Here is a 13,901-nt window from a genome sequence, read left to right as displayed (position 1 = left end):
GTTTAAGCTTGTTTCATGAATGGGATAGAACAATCTCTACTTGAGAATACAGAAGTAGTAAATGACAGAAACAAATGAGTAAGGTAAAATCTGTGCCAAGAGTAAAATCTAAACTGAAAACATGTCGAATACAGAGATGGCTGAAGATTCAGGTAAACTGATATCCTGGAGAACACTCTGTGAATTCAGGAATACAGGACAGTTTCCACAAACAAGCTACTCTAAGAGGAAAAATAGGCTTTAGTTGGTTACTCTCCCATCATCAGTTCTTAACGATGTTGCTGTAACTTCCAAGGCTAGTGCTAGTGGTAAATATTAAGATGGCAATATTAAGTGGTGGTGACACACATTGATGGTATTTATCATTCCAGTGATAGGTGTTAATTTTTCATTGTCCTGAACCAGAATTTTAGTGAATCTAGTGAGGCCCGTCTTGATGGGATGTAGCCATTTCAAGTTCTGCTGATCAGATAATAGATATATAGAAGGCCAGCGACTTTTGCTTTAATTGCATCTGTCAACAGTACTGAGTTTGCAGCATTTCGTGATGAAATATAGGAAGCTATTTCCTGGCATTAGGTAATAGAAGGGTTTTTAAAAGCCATTCCAGGGATTGCATGTCCCAGGTATTAGAGTTTTATGTGGTCTTTTGCAAGAATAGTACTGAGTTATTGATGTCATATAATGAGGTTCTAAGGCATCCTCTATAAATTACTCTTGTATGGAGGTAGTAAATCATGATGCTACAAAGTTAGTCAGATGACAAAGGTAAAACGAATAAAACTTTTGACATTATGTTTCATTATGTCTATGAAAATATCAAATACTACCTCATTAATCTTTGGATTTGTAGTTTTTATTGTGTTGATAGAAATTTGGAAATATTTTGCTGTTTTAGTTATCAGAATTGGCTGATAAATGGATAAAAGATTTAAGTAATTATTTTTGTTATCTTTTTAGATCAAAATTTTAATATACTTCAAACATGTTACTCTATTTGTGAGGAAGTCTTTTTCGTTGTTGTTGTTTAAAATTCATTTTAATATTTTGCAGATTCTATGTGGTTTGTAAAATTCTAAGAACATAAGGCTATTCTCTTCCTTGCTTCCCTCTTCTTCCCTCCCTCCCTCTTTCCTTCTCCTTTTTTTGTTTCTGAGATAACATATTTTAATAACATATTACAGTAAAAAGGCTTACTACTTCACCTAATAAGAAGATTAAAAAATAAAAAGCAAAAAACCTAGTTCAGTGAGAATATAGACAATGGCTGTAAACAAGAATTGAATGGAAAAATGACCATTTTACCTATCTACAGTAAATTTTAAAGTAATCACAGATCATTAAAACTATCACAGTTCAACATTCTTAACCATTGGTTTGACGAAGTTGTAAACCAAGTTTTACAAAACTATATTTGTAGCAATACTGATACACACATAATTTTTTTTTATAATTTTAGCTCCCACATCTAAGGCAGAAAATGCAGTATTTTTCTTTCAGGATCTGGTTTATTTCAGTTTATATTATGTCCTCCAGTTGCATCCTTTTTGCTGCATATGATTGAATATCATTCTTTTTTATACCTGAATAATATTCCATTGTGTATATATTCCTCATTTTTTTAACTATTTGGTTCAGAGACCTAAAGTGAAAGACATGATTTCTGAAATTAGTAAGGTGATAAATAGTGTAAAGGAATGATACCCATCATTAGGGTGGGAAAGGAAGATAATGTAAGCTAAGCCAAGATTATGATCATCAAATGCAAACCTCCTTTCTATCCACATTTTGAATTTCTAAAGAAACATATGCACATATTTTCTATCTAAATATAATTTTACTAAAACCACACATAAAATATTGGGGTACAGTCAAGAAGTATGCTCTTGTGTTTATTATTGACATGTTCAGTTCTACAAAATGCAACTGGTAGATGTCCTCAAGTTATGGACTGCTTCTGCCTTCAGATCTTTCTAACTTCATTTCATGTTATCATTCTTGGGGTCTGGAGCTATAGCTCTCTTAGTTTCTGATGAAGCTACCTCCTAGGTGAAAATCATTTCTGGAATCCAGCTCAGCTTCCCTTTCCATTTCTTCTACTTTGAAAAAATTAAATATTTATTTATTTAGAAGTAGTCAGAGAGGGAGAGGCAGGAAGAGGGAGAGGGAGAGGGAGAATCTTCCATCTGCTGGTTCATTCCCCAGATGGTCGCAATAGCCAACTTTGGATGATGCTGTAGCCAGGAGCTTCATCAGGGTCTCCCACATCGGTGCCCCAACATTTGGACCATCTTCCATGGCTTTTCCTGTGCAATTAGCAAGGAGCTGGATCATGAAGCCAGGACACCAACCAACATGCATATGGGATGCCAACTCAAAGGTGGAGGCTTTACCTGCTAAGTCACAATGCCCGCCCCCATCTCTTTCACTTTCTTCCTTACATATCATGCTTATCTTCTCCAAGATTTGGAATGATTGTTTTCTAAAAGAAATCTTCAAAACACAATTCTCCTTAAATATTTTTCTCAAGCATTAGAATCCTTACTTTATTCCTGCTTTTCCAAAAAGTCAACATTCCAAAGTGTGTTTGTGCCCTTGGATATATAACAATAAATCTTGCCCTTTTATTGATAAGAAGAGATAGTCCCATGAAAAGGCATACACTTGAAACAATTCTAACATTTTGTGGGGAGCAATCCGGACTAGACTAAGTTACTCGAATTAAGACTTATTCTATGCATCTGCTCTCCCACAATATGGCGCTGGGAGAGAAGTAAACAGCTTCCGCACAGCTGCCTCCAGTTCAACCAATTAACTGTAGGACTTGCTCCTGATTGGAGAGCAGCGTACTTGGCGTGTGGGCAGCCGAGTTAGGATTGGCGGAAGAGGACTATAAAGGAGGAGAGAGACGGCATGCACCAGGAACATCTATGGGGAACATCTAGCTGAAGGAACACCCGTGCAGCCCCCGAGAGACCCGGCCGGCGGTGTGCCGCTCCCCTGCGGAAGTGGGGAATGCGGCCAGGGGGAACTGCCCTTCCACGGAGGTGGAAGGGATAGTAGCCAACCCGGGAAGAACCAGCAGCAAACCCGGGGAGGGCCGAGCAGACGAAAGAACAGCGCAGGGTCCTGTGTTGCTCCTCCACGAAGAGGGGGAGCGACATAATGGTGCCGTGACTCGGATAGGAAACCTAACTCGGATAGGAAACCTAGGACGGATAGAAAACCTAGGAGAGAAGAAACGGGAAGAAGTGGAAAATACCGGAGAGAGAGACTAGCGAAGAGCCTAGGGGAAAGCCAGACGAGAAAGGTGCCGGAAGAAGCTATTGAAAGCCTAGGCATAGACTCGGATATGGACTGTGGGAAAGAAGTTAGGATTGACAGCGAAAGTGAAAGCTTTCATAGACTCGGATGTGGACTATGGCGGGGAAGCTAGGAGACTGAAAGCGAAAGTGAAACCTGGAGGAGGCTTGGACTCGGATACGGACTGTGGGGAGAAGCCAGGAGAAATGAGAGGAATATTGTTGGAAGAAAACTTAAGGAAACATACCGGGTAGAGAGAAATGTTAGGGAGGATGAAGCCGCGAGTGCAGGCCGAGGCGGAGATATAAGCCACCTTGAAATTCTTCAAGTCACCCCGGGGAGCAAGAGGCGAAGATCTGGAACCAGAGGCAGAGACGTGGGCCGCCAGGATTCGCCAGGTTAGTCCGGGGAACTTGGACTGAATGCCGGTGGTGGCGGAAACATTTGCGGAAGCCGCCGCGTGCAGAGAGAGCACGGGGCGTTGGCGCAAGGCCGTGGTGCGGGCGCGAAGTGCGTGGAGACCGCGGAGCGTGCGCGCAGAGCCGGGAACCCGCCGGCGGGGCGAGGCGCCGGGAAGCCGCGCAGAGCCGTGAAGCTGCCGGCGGGGCGAGGCGCCGGGAAGCCGCGCAGAGCCGTGAAGCTGCCGCGGGGCGAGGCGCCGGGAAGCCGCGCAAAGCTGGGAAGCCGCGCAGATCGGAGAAGCGCAGGCTGAAGCGGCTCAGAGCCGGGAAGCCGCCGAGAAGCAGTCTCGGGGCGGGCGCCGGAAAGCCGCAGGGATAAGAGAAACAGAAGTTTTAGAAGTAAAGTGAGAGAAATAGGAATGCTGGAAGATAGAAGTAAAATGGGAGAAATAGGAATGCCCGGAGATGGAGAAATGGAGAGATGAAAAGGCCTCCCTACAACGCTGCGGTGTGAGAGCTTGGATTCGGTCTGCCTAATCAAGTGAGGCGATGAGCACCTGTGGGCAGCTAGCAGCTTATGCGCTGCAGGTCACCGAAGACAGGCACGAATTAACATCAGTAAAGCTTCCCCACAATACAACAATATTAAGCTTGGATTCGGTCTGCCTGATTTAAGGCGGTAAGCGCCAGCAAGCAGCTCGACCAGAGTATGAGCTGCAGGTCACCGAAGATAGGCACGAACCAACACTAATAAGTCTCCCCCACAATAAGGCAATGAGAAGGCTTGGATTCGGTTTGCCTGATAGGTCTTGTAAGTCCCCTGCAGGCAGAGCAGAGCATGCGCTGCAGGGCACCGAACACAGGCACGCATCAGCGCCTAAAAACCTCCTCACAATGGCGAAGAGAGGACCCGGATTCGGTTTTCCTGATTGTTAGGACTTGTAAGAGCCTGTGGCAACTCTAGCAAGTAGAGCAGAGTGTGTGCCGCGGGACACCGAAGACAGGCGCGTATCAACGCCAAAAATAAAAAGAAAGGGGGATCTGTGGGGAGCAATCCGGACTAGACTAAGTTACTCGAATTAAGACTTATTCTATGCATCTGCTCTCCCACAATATGGCGCTGGGAGAGAAGTAAACAGCTTCCGCACAGCTGCCTCCAGTTCAACCAATTAACTGTAGGACTTGCTCCTGATTGGAGAGCAGCGTACTTGGCGTGTGGGCAGCCGAGTTAGGATTGGCGGAAGAGGACTATAAAGGAGGAGAGAGACGGCATGCACCAGGAACATCTATGGGGAACATCTAGCTGAAGGAACACCCGTGCAGCCCCCGAGAGACCCGGCCGGCGGTGTGCCGCTCCCCTGCAGAAGTGGGGAATGCGGCCAGGGGGAACTGCCCTTCCACGGAGGTGGAAGGGATAGTAGCCAACCCGGGAAGAACCAGCAGCAAACCCGGGGAGGGCCGAGCAGACGAAAGAACAGCGCAGGGTCCTGTGTTGCTCCTCCACGAAGAGGGGGAGCGACAACATTTCACATCACTTCTTAAATTAAAATTCATGAAGTGCTTCAAAAGTCTATCCGTTAAGTGCATAAGTTTTTCTGAAGGAATGCTGAGCAATTGTAAAATGATTATCAGGAAATATGAGAACAACTTTATCACATTAGTATGAGTACTGTGAGTTAGAATATGGTCATGGAATATATTCTTAGAGAATTTATAATTTGGTATGTTTGTTTTGAACTTTCTAATCACCTGATATAGTTTGAATATATCAATCTAGAAGTATTGTGTAATTTCAAAGCAAATTGGCAAAACTTGGAGATAACTTGTCTTTACTATAATGGCTGCACCATCTTTCTTGTAGAAACCTGTTTATCTTCCCTTTTTCCTATGCCATATACTCTGTCCCTGGAGCTTTACTCTGCACTATATTCTTCATTTATTTGCTCTTTCATATTTGTTCAAAACTGTACCTAATGATGGCTGCAAATGTTCCCAATATGAAATGGGTAAGATGCAAAATTTTGAGGTTCAATGAAATTGTGGTAAAACACACGAAAGATGTGTGAGGTAAAGTTTTAGACTGAGCAGTTCATTGCTTAACACGTGTTCTGCAGTATGGAATTGTTGAACTCTTATAATCGAAATCATCTTTGATAACAAAACATTATTTATAATTCCATGTAGTTATAGATGTCAATTCTACCTGCTAACTCCTTCTCTTGTGTGATAGAAACTTTTAACTTTCAGGTAGAAAGTGTTAGCATTCACATGCCAATGAACATAGGTTTAAACCAGAAGTTCATGTAAATGAAAGAATTAAAATTTTAAAGTTTTAAAAGGAGCTAAATCCATTAACTATTTACACAGTCTGAATTAAAAACACAAGTGACACTATTCCTCTTGTAGAAATTCAGTGGGGGAATGATAATTACAGTTATCTTCACTGTTAAAATTGGAAGATTATGTCTACAGATAACATTAAAACATACGGCAATGTAAGATTGGGAAAATTTAATTTTAAAAGGACTTAAATTACCTTTAATTTTATGTGAAAGATATTTTTATTAAAAGGCCTTTAGATCACCATTCTGCATTATTAAAAATAATTAAAAAACAAGATGGAATCCCACAATATACATATTCCCAAAATATACATAACTCTGCTATGTATATTTCATTCATAGTGTTCAGAAATCATTCATACCATTCATAAAATTTAGAAATTCTGAATTGGATTATGTAGTAGGTGGCACTGAAGAATGTGCTCCATAGAAGAATTTCAGAATCCCAAAGCATGTCTAAGACTGACCTTCCTACTGCCTGGCAGGGGTGAGGCAATAGGGTCAGATGGATTTTGAGTTAATAAAACTAAAATAGTATGACAAATCCTGCACACATGACTGGTTTAAAAAAGTTCTTCTCTTCATTTTAATGTCTATAAATCTATCTATCTTGAGAGATTACATACATATGGATTTTAGATATCTATGTCAATATAGACTAAAAATATATTAATTTCATGTATTTAAATGATTTCTTCCTAGAAGTCAGTATGAAGACTTATCTTTGCCAAATATCTTGATGTCAATGTAATACACATTTCCATGTCTTCAAACATTACACTATACCCTATAATTGTATACAATTCTTTGTCAGTTAAAAACAAAATTCAAAAATAAATGAGTATATATTTGGTTATTTATTATAGCAATTTAGAATACCTGAAATTAATAAACAAGTACTGTTGACTGCTTTATAAGGATACCTGCTTATTTACTTTCCATTGATGTTTCCCTTTCACTCCTTGTAAGTTAAGAGAATCTGACTAGCCGGCGCCACGGCTCACTAGGCTAATCCTCCGCCTTGCGGCACCGGCACACCGGGTTCTAGTCCCGGTGGGGGCACCGGATTCTGTCCCAGTTGTCCCTCTTCCAGTCCAGCTCTCTGCTGTGGCCAGGGAGTGCAGTGGAGGATGGCCCAAGTCCTTGGGCCCTGCACCCCATGGGAGACCAGGAAAAGCACCTGGCTCCTGGCTTCAGATCAGTGCGGTGCGCCGGCCGCTGCACACCGGCTGCGGCGGCCATTGGAGGGTGAACCAACGGGAAAGGAAGACCTTTCTCTCTGTCACCCTTTCTCACTGTCCACTCTGCCTGTCAAAAAAAAAAAAAAAAAAAAAGAGAGAGAGAGAGATAATCTGACTAAGAATAGGATAGGCTGTGTTCAACTCATGTGCTGTGGTGTCTGTAGGACTTGAGACAAATGGAAGCGTGACCACATGACTGAATGATATGGGTTCTAAAGTTACCTTCCCTAGTTGCACTGGGTTTCTGTTGTTGCATAAAGATCCTGAAACCTGGGTGCTAGGTATGCAACTTTCAGGAAAACTCTCTCTATCTTAGATTTTTTTTTTCTTTTCATCTCAGGTAAGTTTAAACAAGATGTTGGCCAGTTTATTTGAAAATAGAATGCCAACCTGGTAGCAAATATATGAATATAAAAATTTTGGAATTTGTTCTTTCATGACAGCTATTCTACCCAGAATAGGGAGCTTACAATACATGGGGCCATATTTAAGGCCAGTGAAATAATTTGCTCTGCCCCTGCCAAGGCAATAACATGTGACACTTGGTATTCTATAAATCTGTAGCAGGCTAATCTTTACGTTGATTGTATTATATGGCCCACAAATTGATGTTATACTATCCAAATGGCCCTGGCAGAAAATAGGTTCCCTATTCCTGTCACTAAAACTTATGGTCTTGGATAAATTAGCTTTTTGAGATTCAGCTTCCAAACCTATAAACTGCTACAAATTATTCTTATTCCCCCCTACATTTAGTTGTAAACAAGTTCCAATCATAGTCAGTTGTTGGGTTCCAAATCTAATGCTATAGCACAAACTTGAGTCCTAATCTCAACTGAAAATTAAATTCCCTTTTTTGATAAGTAGATCATAATTTTTTGAAATTGTTAACACATAATTATTGGACATTTCTGTTGAATACTGTGATAGATCAAAATATGTACACAGCACAAAATGATACAAATTAGACAATGAACTTTTCCATTTTTCATTATTTTTTTTGTTTAATATTTAGTTTAAAACAATCTGCAGCCTTAATATTTTTGGTAGTGTTTTGATGTCCAGATTTGTCTCTAGATACATTGCCAAATAGTGTATTTCTTAACTTTAAAAGTGTTTTTATTCCAAGAATTGTATCTGTGAAATATATGAATTCTGTTCTCTTTATAATGAAAAAAAGTTGAAAAAAAGCATTTTATCAAACTCTGTGAAAAAAGCTAGTGATACCATTAATATTTCTTAAAGAAAAAATAAAACAGTCATTAAGTAGCAAAACTGTATCAGATTAATACAAATAATCTGTTAATCTAGGAAGAAATTTATTATCTCTGCTGTAAATTGGTAAAGAGCTAGTTTATAACTACCAAATACACTGGATCAAATACACTGCAATAACATTTATGCATGTATCTAAGTAAAAATTTATGTTTTATACAACTAGATATAAAATATCACTAGTGTTATGAACGCATAGAAGTAAACACTGGCAGGGAGAAATAAAATACAATACTATTTTTTCCAAAATTACATGAAGTCTCACTGTGCAACTGAAAATGGTCATTATAGGTTGGTGACTAATATCACAAAAGCATTTAGGACACAATGAGCAATGATAGAAATCCCTTCAATTTTAGTGGGTAAAGGAAACCATAGTGCTTCAGTTTATGGGTACATTTAAATTACTGCTGCTTTATATAACTGTTCCTGCCCTTTTTGTTTAAAAACACCTAATGTAATAGACTTCACATACACCATTTATGCCAAAATCATTGCAAATAGCACAAGGAGAGTCTTCTGGCAATCTGCCATTGTTGAGTTATATTAATTTAAAAAAACATTTCTGTTTCTGCAGCATCTAGATCTGCATTGAATAAAACTTTGTGTCTTATTTTGCAACTCATGTTGAAAACTCCCCTCATAGAGACAAATATCTTCGGAAGTCAGTACTTTTTCAAGAAGCCTACCATTTCTCTAAGTATTTTTAAGAGGTCAATAGATTTATTTTTGTACCATCCAATTAAATATTGAACTTTATAGCTTCCTAGAATAAATTTCATGACAATTCCAAAAATGAAGTGCTGGTTATTTGCAACAGATGGCACTTTTGCAAAAGTTATTGTTTATTGACATACCTTATTCTTATATAAATTTCTTGTTTTTGTATTATTATTTTTGTATTTTTTAAAAGATTTTATTTATTTATTTATTTGAGAGGTGGAATTACAGACAGTGAGAGAGAGAGACGGAGAGAAAGGTCTTCTGTCTGCTGGTTTACTCCCCAAATGGCAGCAATGGCAGGAGCTGTGCCAATCCGAAGCCAGGAGCCAAGATCTTCTTCCGGGTCTCCCATGTGGATGCAGGGGCCCAAGGACTTGGGCCATCTTACACTGCCTTTCCAGGCCATAGCAGAAAGCTGGAATGGAAGAGGAGCTGCTGGGACATGATTTGGTGCCCATATGGGATGCTTGCTCAACAGGCAGAGGATTAACCCACTGCACTGTGGCATAGGCCCCTATTTTTGTATAATTTTTAACATTTTGACACATAAACTTCAAATATAGACATTATATACATACATATATCACAGTTTTTCCTTGAAAAAACAAGCAAATTGAGGAATCTATGATAATGATCATAATGGGAACAGAAGAGTTTTTTGTCATTTAAGGGGGATGATTCAGTGAAATACTATTTATATTAAAATTTGTCTTCAATGTATACCTCCATGGCATTGCAGATGATTATTTTATATGTTAATGAAGCAAGTTGAAATCTACATATATCATAAGTGTACAGGGCATCAAATCTTCACCAACTGGTGAGCTCAGCCTGTACCCAGGAAATCTCTTCTGATCTCTTTTGGGTATACTTAACCCAAACAAGAAGAAACAACCACTTGACATTTATACATCTTGATAATTTTAGTTTTTTTTTTTTTTGTAATTTATATAATGAGAGCAAAACAACGTGTGTTTCTTAGTGTCTACTTTTCCTGTTAGTATATTTTTAATACAATCTATAATCAATGTAGGTATTAATTAAATATTTTCAATGCTCTACTGTAGAGAAGTTGATTGGCTTCCAGGTTGGGGATACCATGAAGAGTTCTGATTAAATTATGGTATATGTACTCTATAGAATACTATACAGCAGTAAAAAAAAAAAAAAAAAAAAAGAAATCCGGTCATTTGCAAGAAAATGGGGGAATATGGACAACATCATGCTGAGTGAAATAAGCCACATATGTTCTCCCTGATTGGTGACAACTAACTGAGCACCAAAAAGGAAACTTGTTGAAGTGAAATGGACACTGTAAGAAACAATGACTTGATCAGCCCTTGTCCTGACTGTTGAGGAACAAGTTACTATTCTATTCCTTTTAGTATTTTTGTTCTACTTAATACCATTGGTTGAACTCTTTAATTAACACACAATCATTCTTATGCATTTAAAATTAACAGAAAAGTGATCCCTGTTAAATATAAGAGTGGGAATAAGAGAGGGAGGAGATGTACAATTCAGTACATGTTCACTCAGACTTAGTCCTAATGGTAGAGCTAGAAACATGCCAGAGGATTCCATTTTAATCCCATCAAGGTGGCATGTACCAATGCCATCTTACTAATCAAAGTGATCAGATTCAGTTCATAATTGATCACAATGATAGGATTAAGTGTCAAAGGTATCACATAAAGAAGACTAGTGTCTCCTAATTCTAACTGATAGAATTAAAAAGGAGAGAATGATCCAACATAGAAAGTGGGATATACAGCAGACTCATAGAATGGCAGATGTCCTAAACAGCACTCTGGCCTTGGAATCAGCTGTTAAGTCATTCAGATCTGGATAAAAAGCTCATTAGAGTTTCTCAGGCATGGAAAGCCAAGACACTGTGGCAAAAAAAAAAAAAAAAAAAAAAAAAAAAAAAAAAAAAAAAAACAAAACCTAATCTCTGTGAGTGAGCTCCAGGCGGAAAGAACGGGCCAGCAAAGAAGGAGGTACATTTCTCTGAAGGGAAGAGAGAACTTCCGCTTTGACTATTGCCTTGCCTAAATAAGATCAGAGTTTGTGAACTCAAGAGGCTTCCATAGCCTTGGCAGCTCATGACAAGAGCTTCGGGTGAGTACTGACATCATAAATAAGAGTGTTAATTGTTAAATCAACAACAGGAGTCACTGTGCACATACTCCCCAAGTAGGATCTCTGCCGTTAATGTGTTGTACTATGCATATTAATGGTAAAACTACTATTCAAACTGTACTTTATCCTTTGTGTTTCTGTGTGGATGCAAACTGTTGAAATCTTTACTTAGTATATAATAAGTTGATCTTCTGTATACGAAGATAATTGAAAATGAATCTTGATGAAGAATGGGATGGGAAGGCCAGCGCCGCGGCTCACTAGGCTAATCCTCCACCTTGCAGCGCCAGCACACCGGGTTCTAGTCCCGGTCGGGGCGCTGGATTCTGTCCCGGTTGCCCCTCTTCCAGGCCAGCTCTCTGCTGTGGCCAGGGAGTGCATTGGAGGATGGCCCAAGTATTTGGGCCCTGCACCCCATGGGAAACCAGGGTAAGTACCTGGCTCCTGCCATTGGATCAGCGCAGTGCGCCGGCCTCAGTGCGCCGGCCATGGCGGCCATTGGAGGGTGAACTAACAGCAAAGGAAGACCTTTCTCTCTGTCTCTCTCTCTCTCACTGTCCACTCTGCCTGTCAAAAAATTTAAAAAAAAAGAGTGGGATGGGAGAGGGAGTGGGAGATGGGATGGTTGCGGGTGGGAGGGAGGTTATGGAAAGAAAAGCTGCTATAATGCAAAAGTTGTACTTTGGAAATTTATATTTATTAAATAAAAGTTGAAAATAAATTTTAAAAATTGTATTTGGTGACTTATATAAATAGTTCTTTTGGGTATATGAACAATAAAAATTAAAATTGCATAATTCATAAAGTAAATAATATGAACATTATAGGATTTAATCTAATGTCTAGATTTATATTCTTGGGTTACATTGTATACACATTTTGTTTAGCAGATAGTGCTAAAATGTTGGAGAAAATTGATTGTATACTACAGAATTTAACTTGGTATATTTCTTCTTAAGTCTTCATTTTAATAAATGTATAATAATGTTTAATTAAAGCTTTAATTTCCACTTCACTAAGGAAATTAAGCTCCTTTTAAATATCAGATAATTTGGACATTTTCTGTGAACTATTTTAGTTCTTTGTCAATTTTCCATTGGGTTCTTTTTCATTTGAGATTGGAGTTTTTTATGGAGTATATTTGCATGTATATTCTGTATACACCGAGTTGTTTGGTCAGAAATATATATTGGAGATACATTCTTCAAGTATATGAATTGGCATTATAGTTGCTTAGTGATACTTTCTGCTAAACAGTAGTTCCTAGATTTAATTATTCTGGTTTATCAATTATATTTAATTTATGGTTAGTTTTAATTCATCTAACAAGAAATCTGTGCCTATGCAAAAGCCATCAAGATGTTCTGTTTTATTCCAATAACTCAAATTTATGATTTTCACAGTTAAATATTTGATACATATGCAATTTTATGTGGAGAGCAATGTAGGGACAAATACATGTTTTATATATAAATGGAATCATCTATTCAAAGTCTATACCTTTTCTGCTGAATTTCAATGTTGCTTTTGTTAAATCAGGTGAATATATATGTTTGTGCTTATTTCCAGACTACCAGAAAATTAATTTAAATGTCATAAATAGTAGTAAAATTTCATTTAGGATTATATATAATATTTGTTAAGAATTAAATCTTATTTGAAGTTATATCTTGGAATACTGGAATCGTGTCTATCACCAAATAGGATATATATATAGAGAGAGAGAGACATATATATCATCATATGCTATATATAGACATATACCTATATATATATCTCCTACTTGGTAGTATGTAGTATTCTAGTATTCCATATCTATAGAAGTATCATATATAGAAATAATTTGTTACGTATAGAAATACTATATATAGAAATAAATATTTTATATAAACAGGTGTCAAATATAATTATAAACAAATAAAATATATAATATATAGGATTATATGTAAATATATATTATATATAGGTCAGGCATTGTGGTGCAATTGCTAAAACCACCACTTGGAGCACCTGCATTCCATATTAGTGTGCCTGGGATTTAGTCCTTCCTCTACTTCTGATACAGATTCCTGTTAATGTGTGCTCTGCAAGGTAGTAGATGATGTCTGATATAGTTTGTTACCTCCTATGCACATGAGAATTCCAGTGGAGTTCTAGGTTCTCAGCATTGGCCTGGTCCAACCCTGGCTGTGTGAGCATTTTAAAAGTGAATCAATGGATAGAAGATTGATCAATCAGTCAATCCATCTATCCATCTACCCATCTATTTATTATCTGTCCATCTCACTGCCACTCTGCCTTTCAAGTAAAAAATTATTTGAATACATATATTACCAATATATATGCTATTTCTTACATATACAGGTTAATATTTGGTGTGATAGATGATCTTATGAAATCTATTCAAATGAATTGTTTAAAAATATTCAAACTATATCATTGTCATTCAACTATCATGCTAAGAGTACACTAAT

This window comes from Oryctolagus cuniculus, chromosome 5, assembly GCF_051225735.1.
Source record: "Oryctolagus cuniculus isolate XC-2025 breed Fujian yellow rabbit chromosome 5, ASM5122573v1, whole genome shotgun sequence".
NCBI lineage: Eukaryota > Metazoa > Chordata > Mammalia > Lagomorpha > Leporidae > Oryctolagus > Oryctolagus cuniculus.
Note: the sequence above shows the minus strand (reverse complement) of the source record.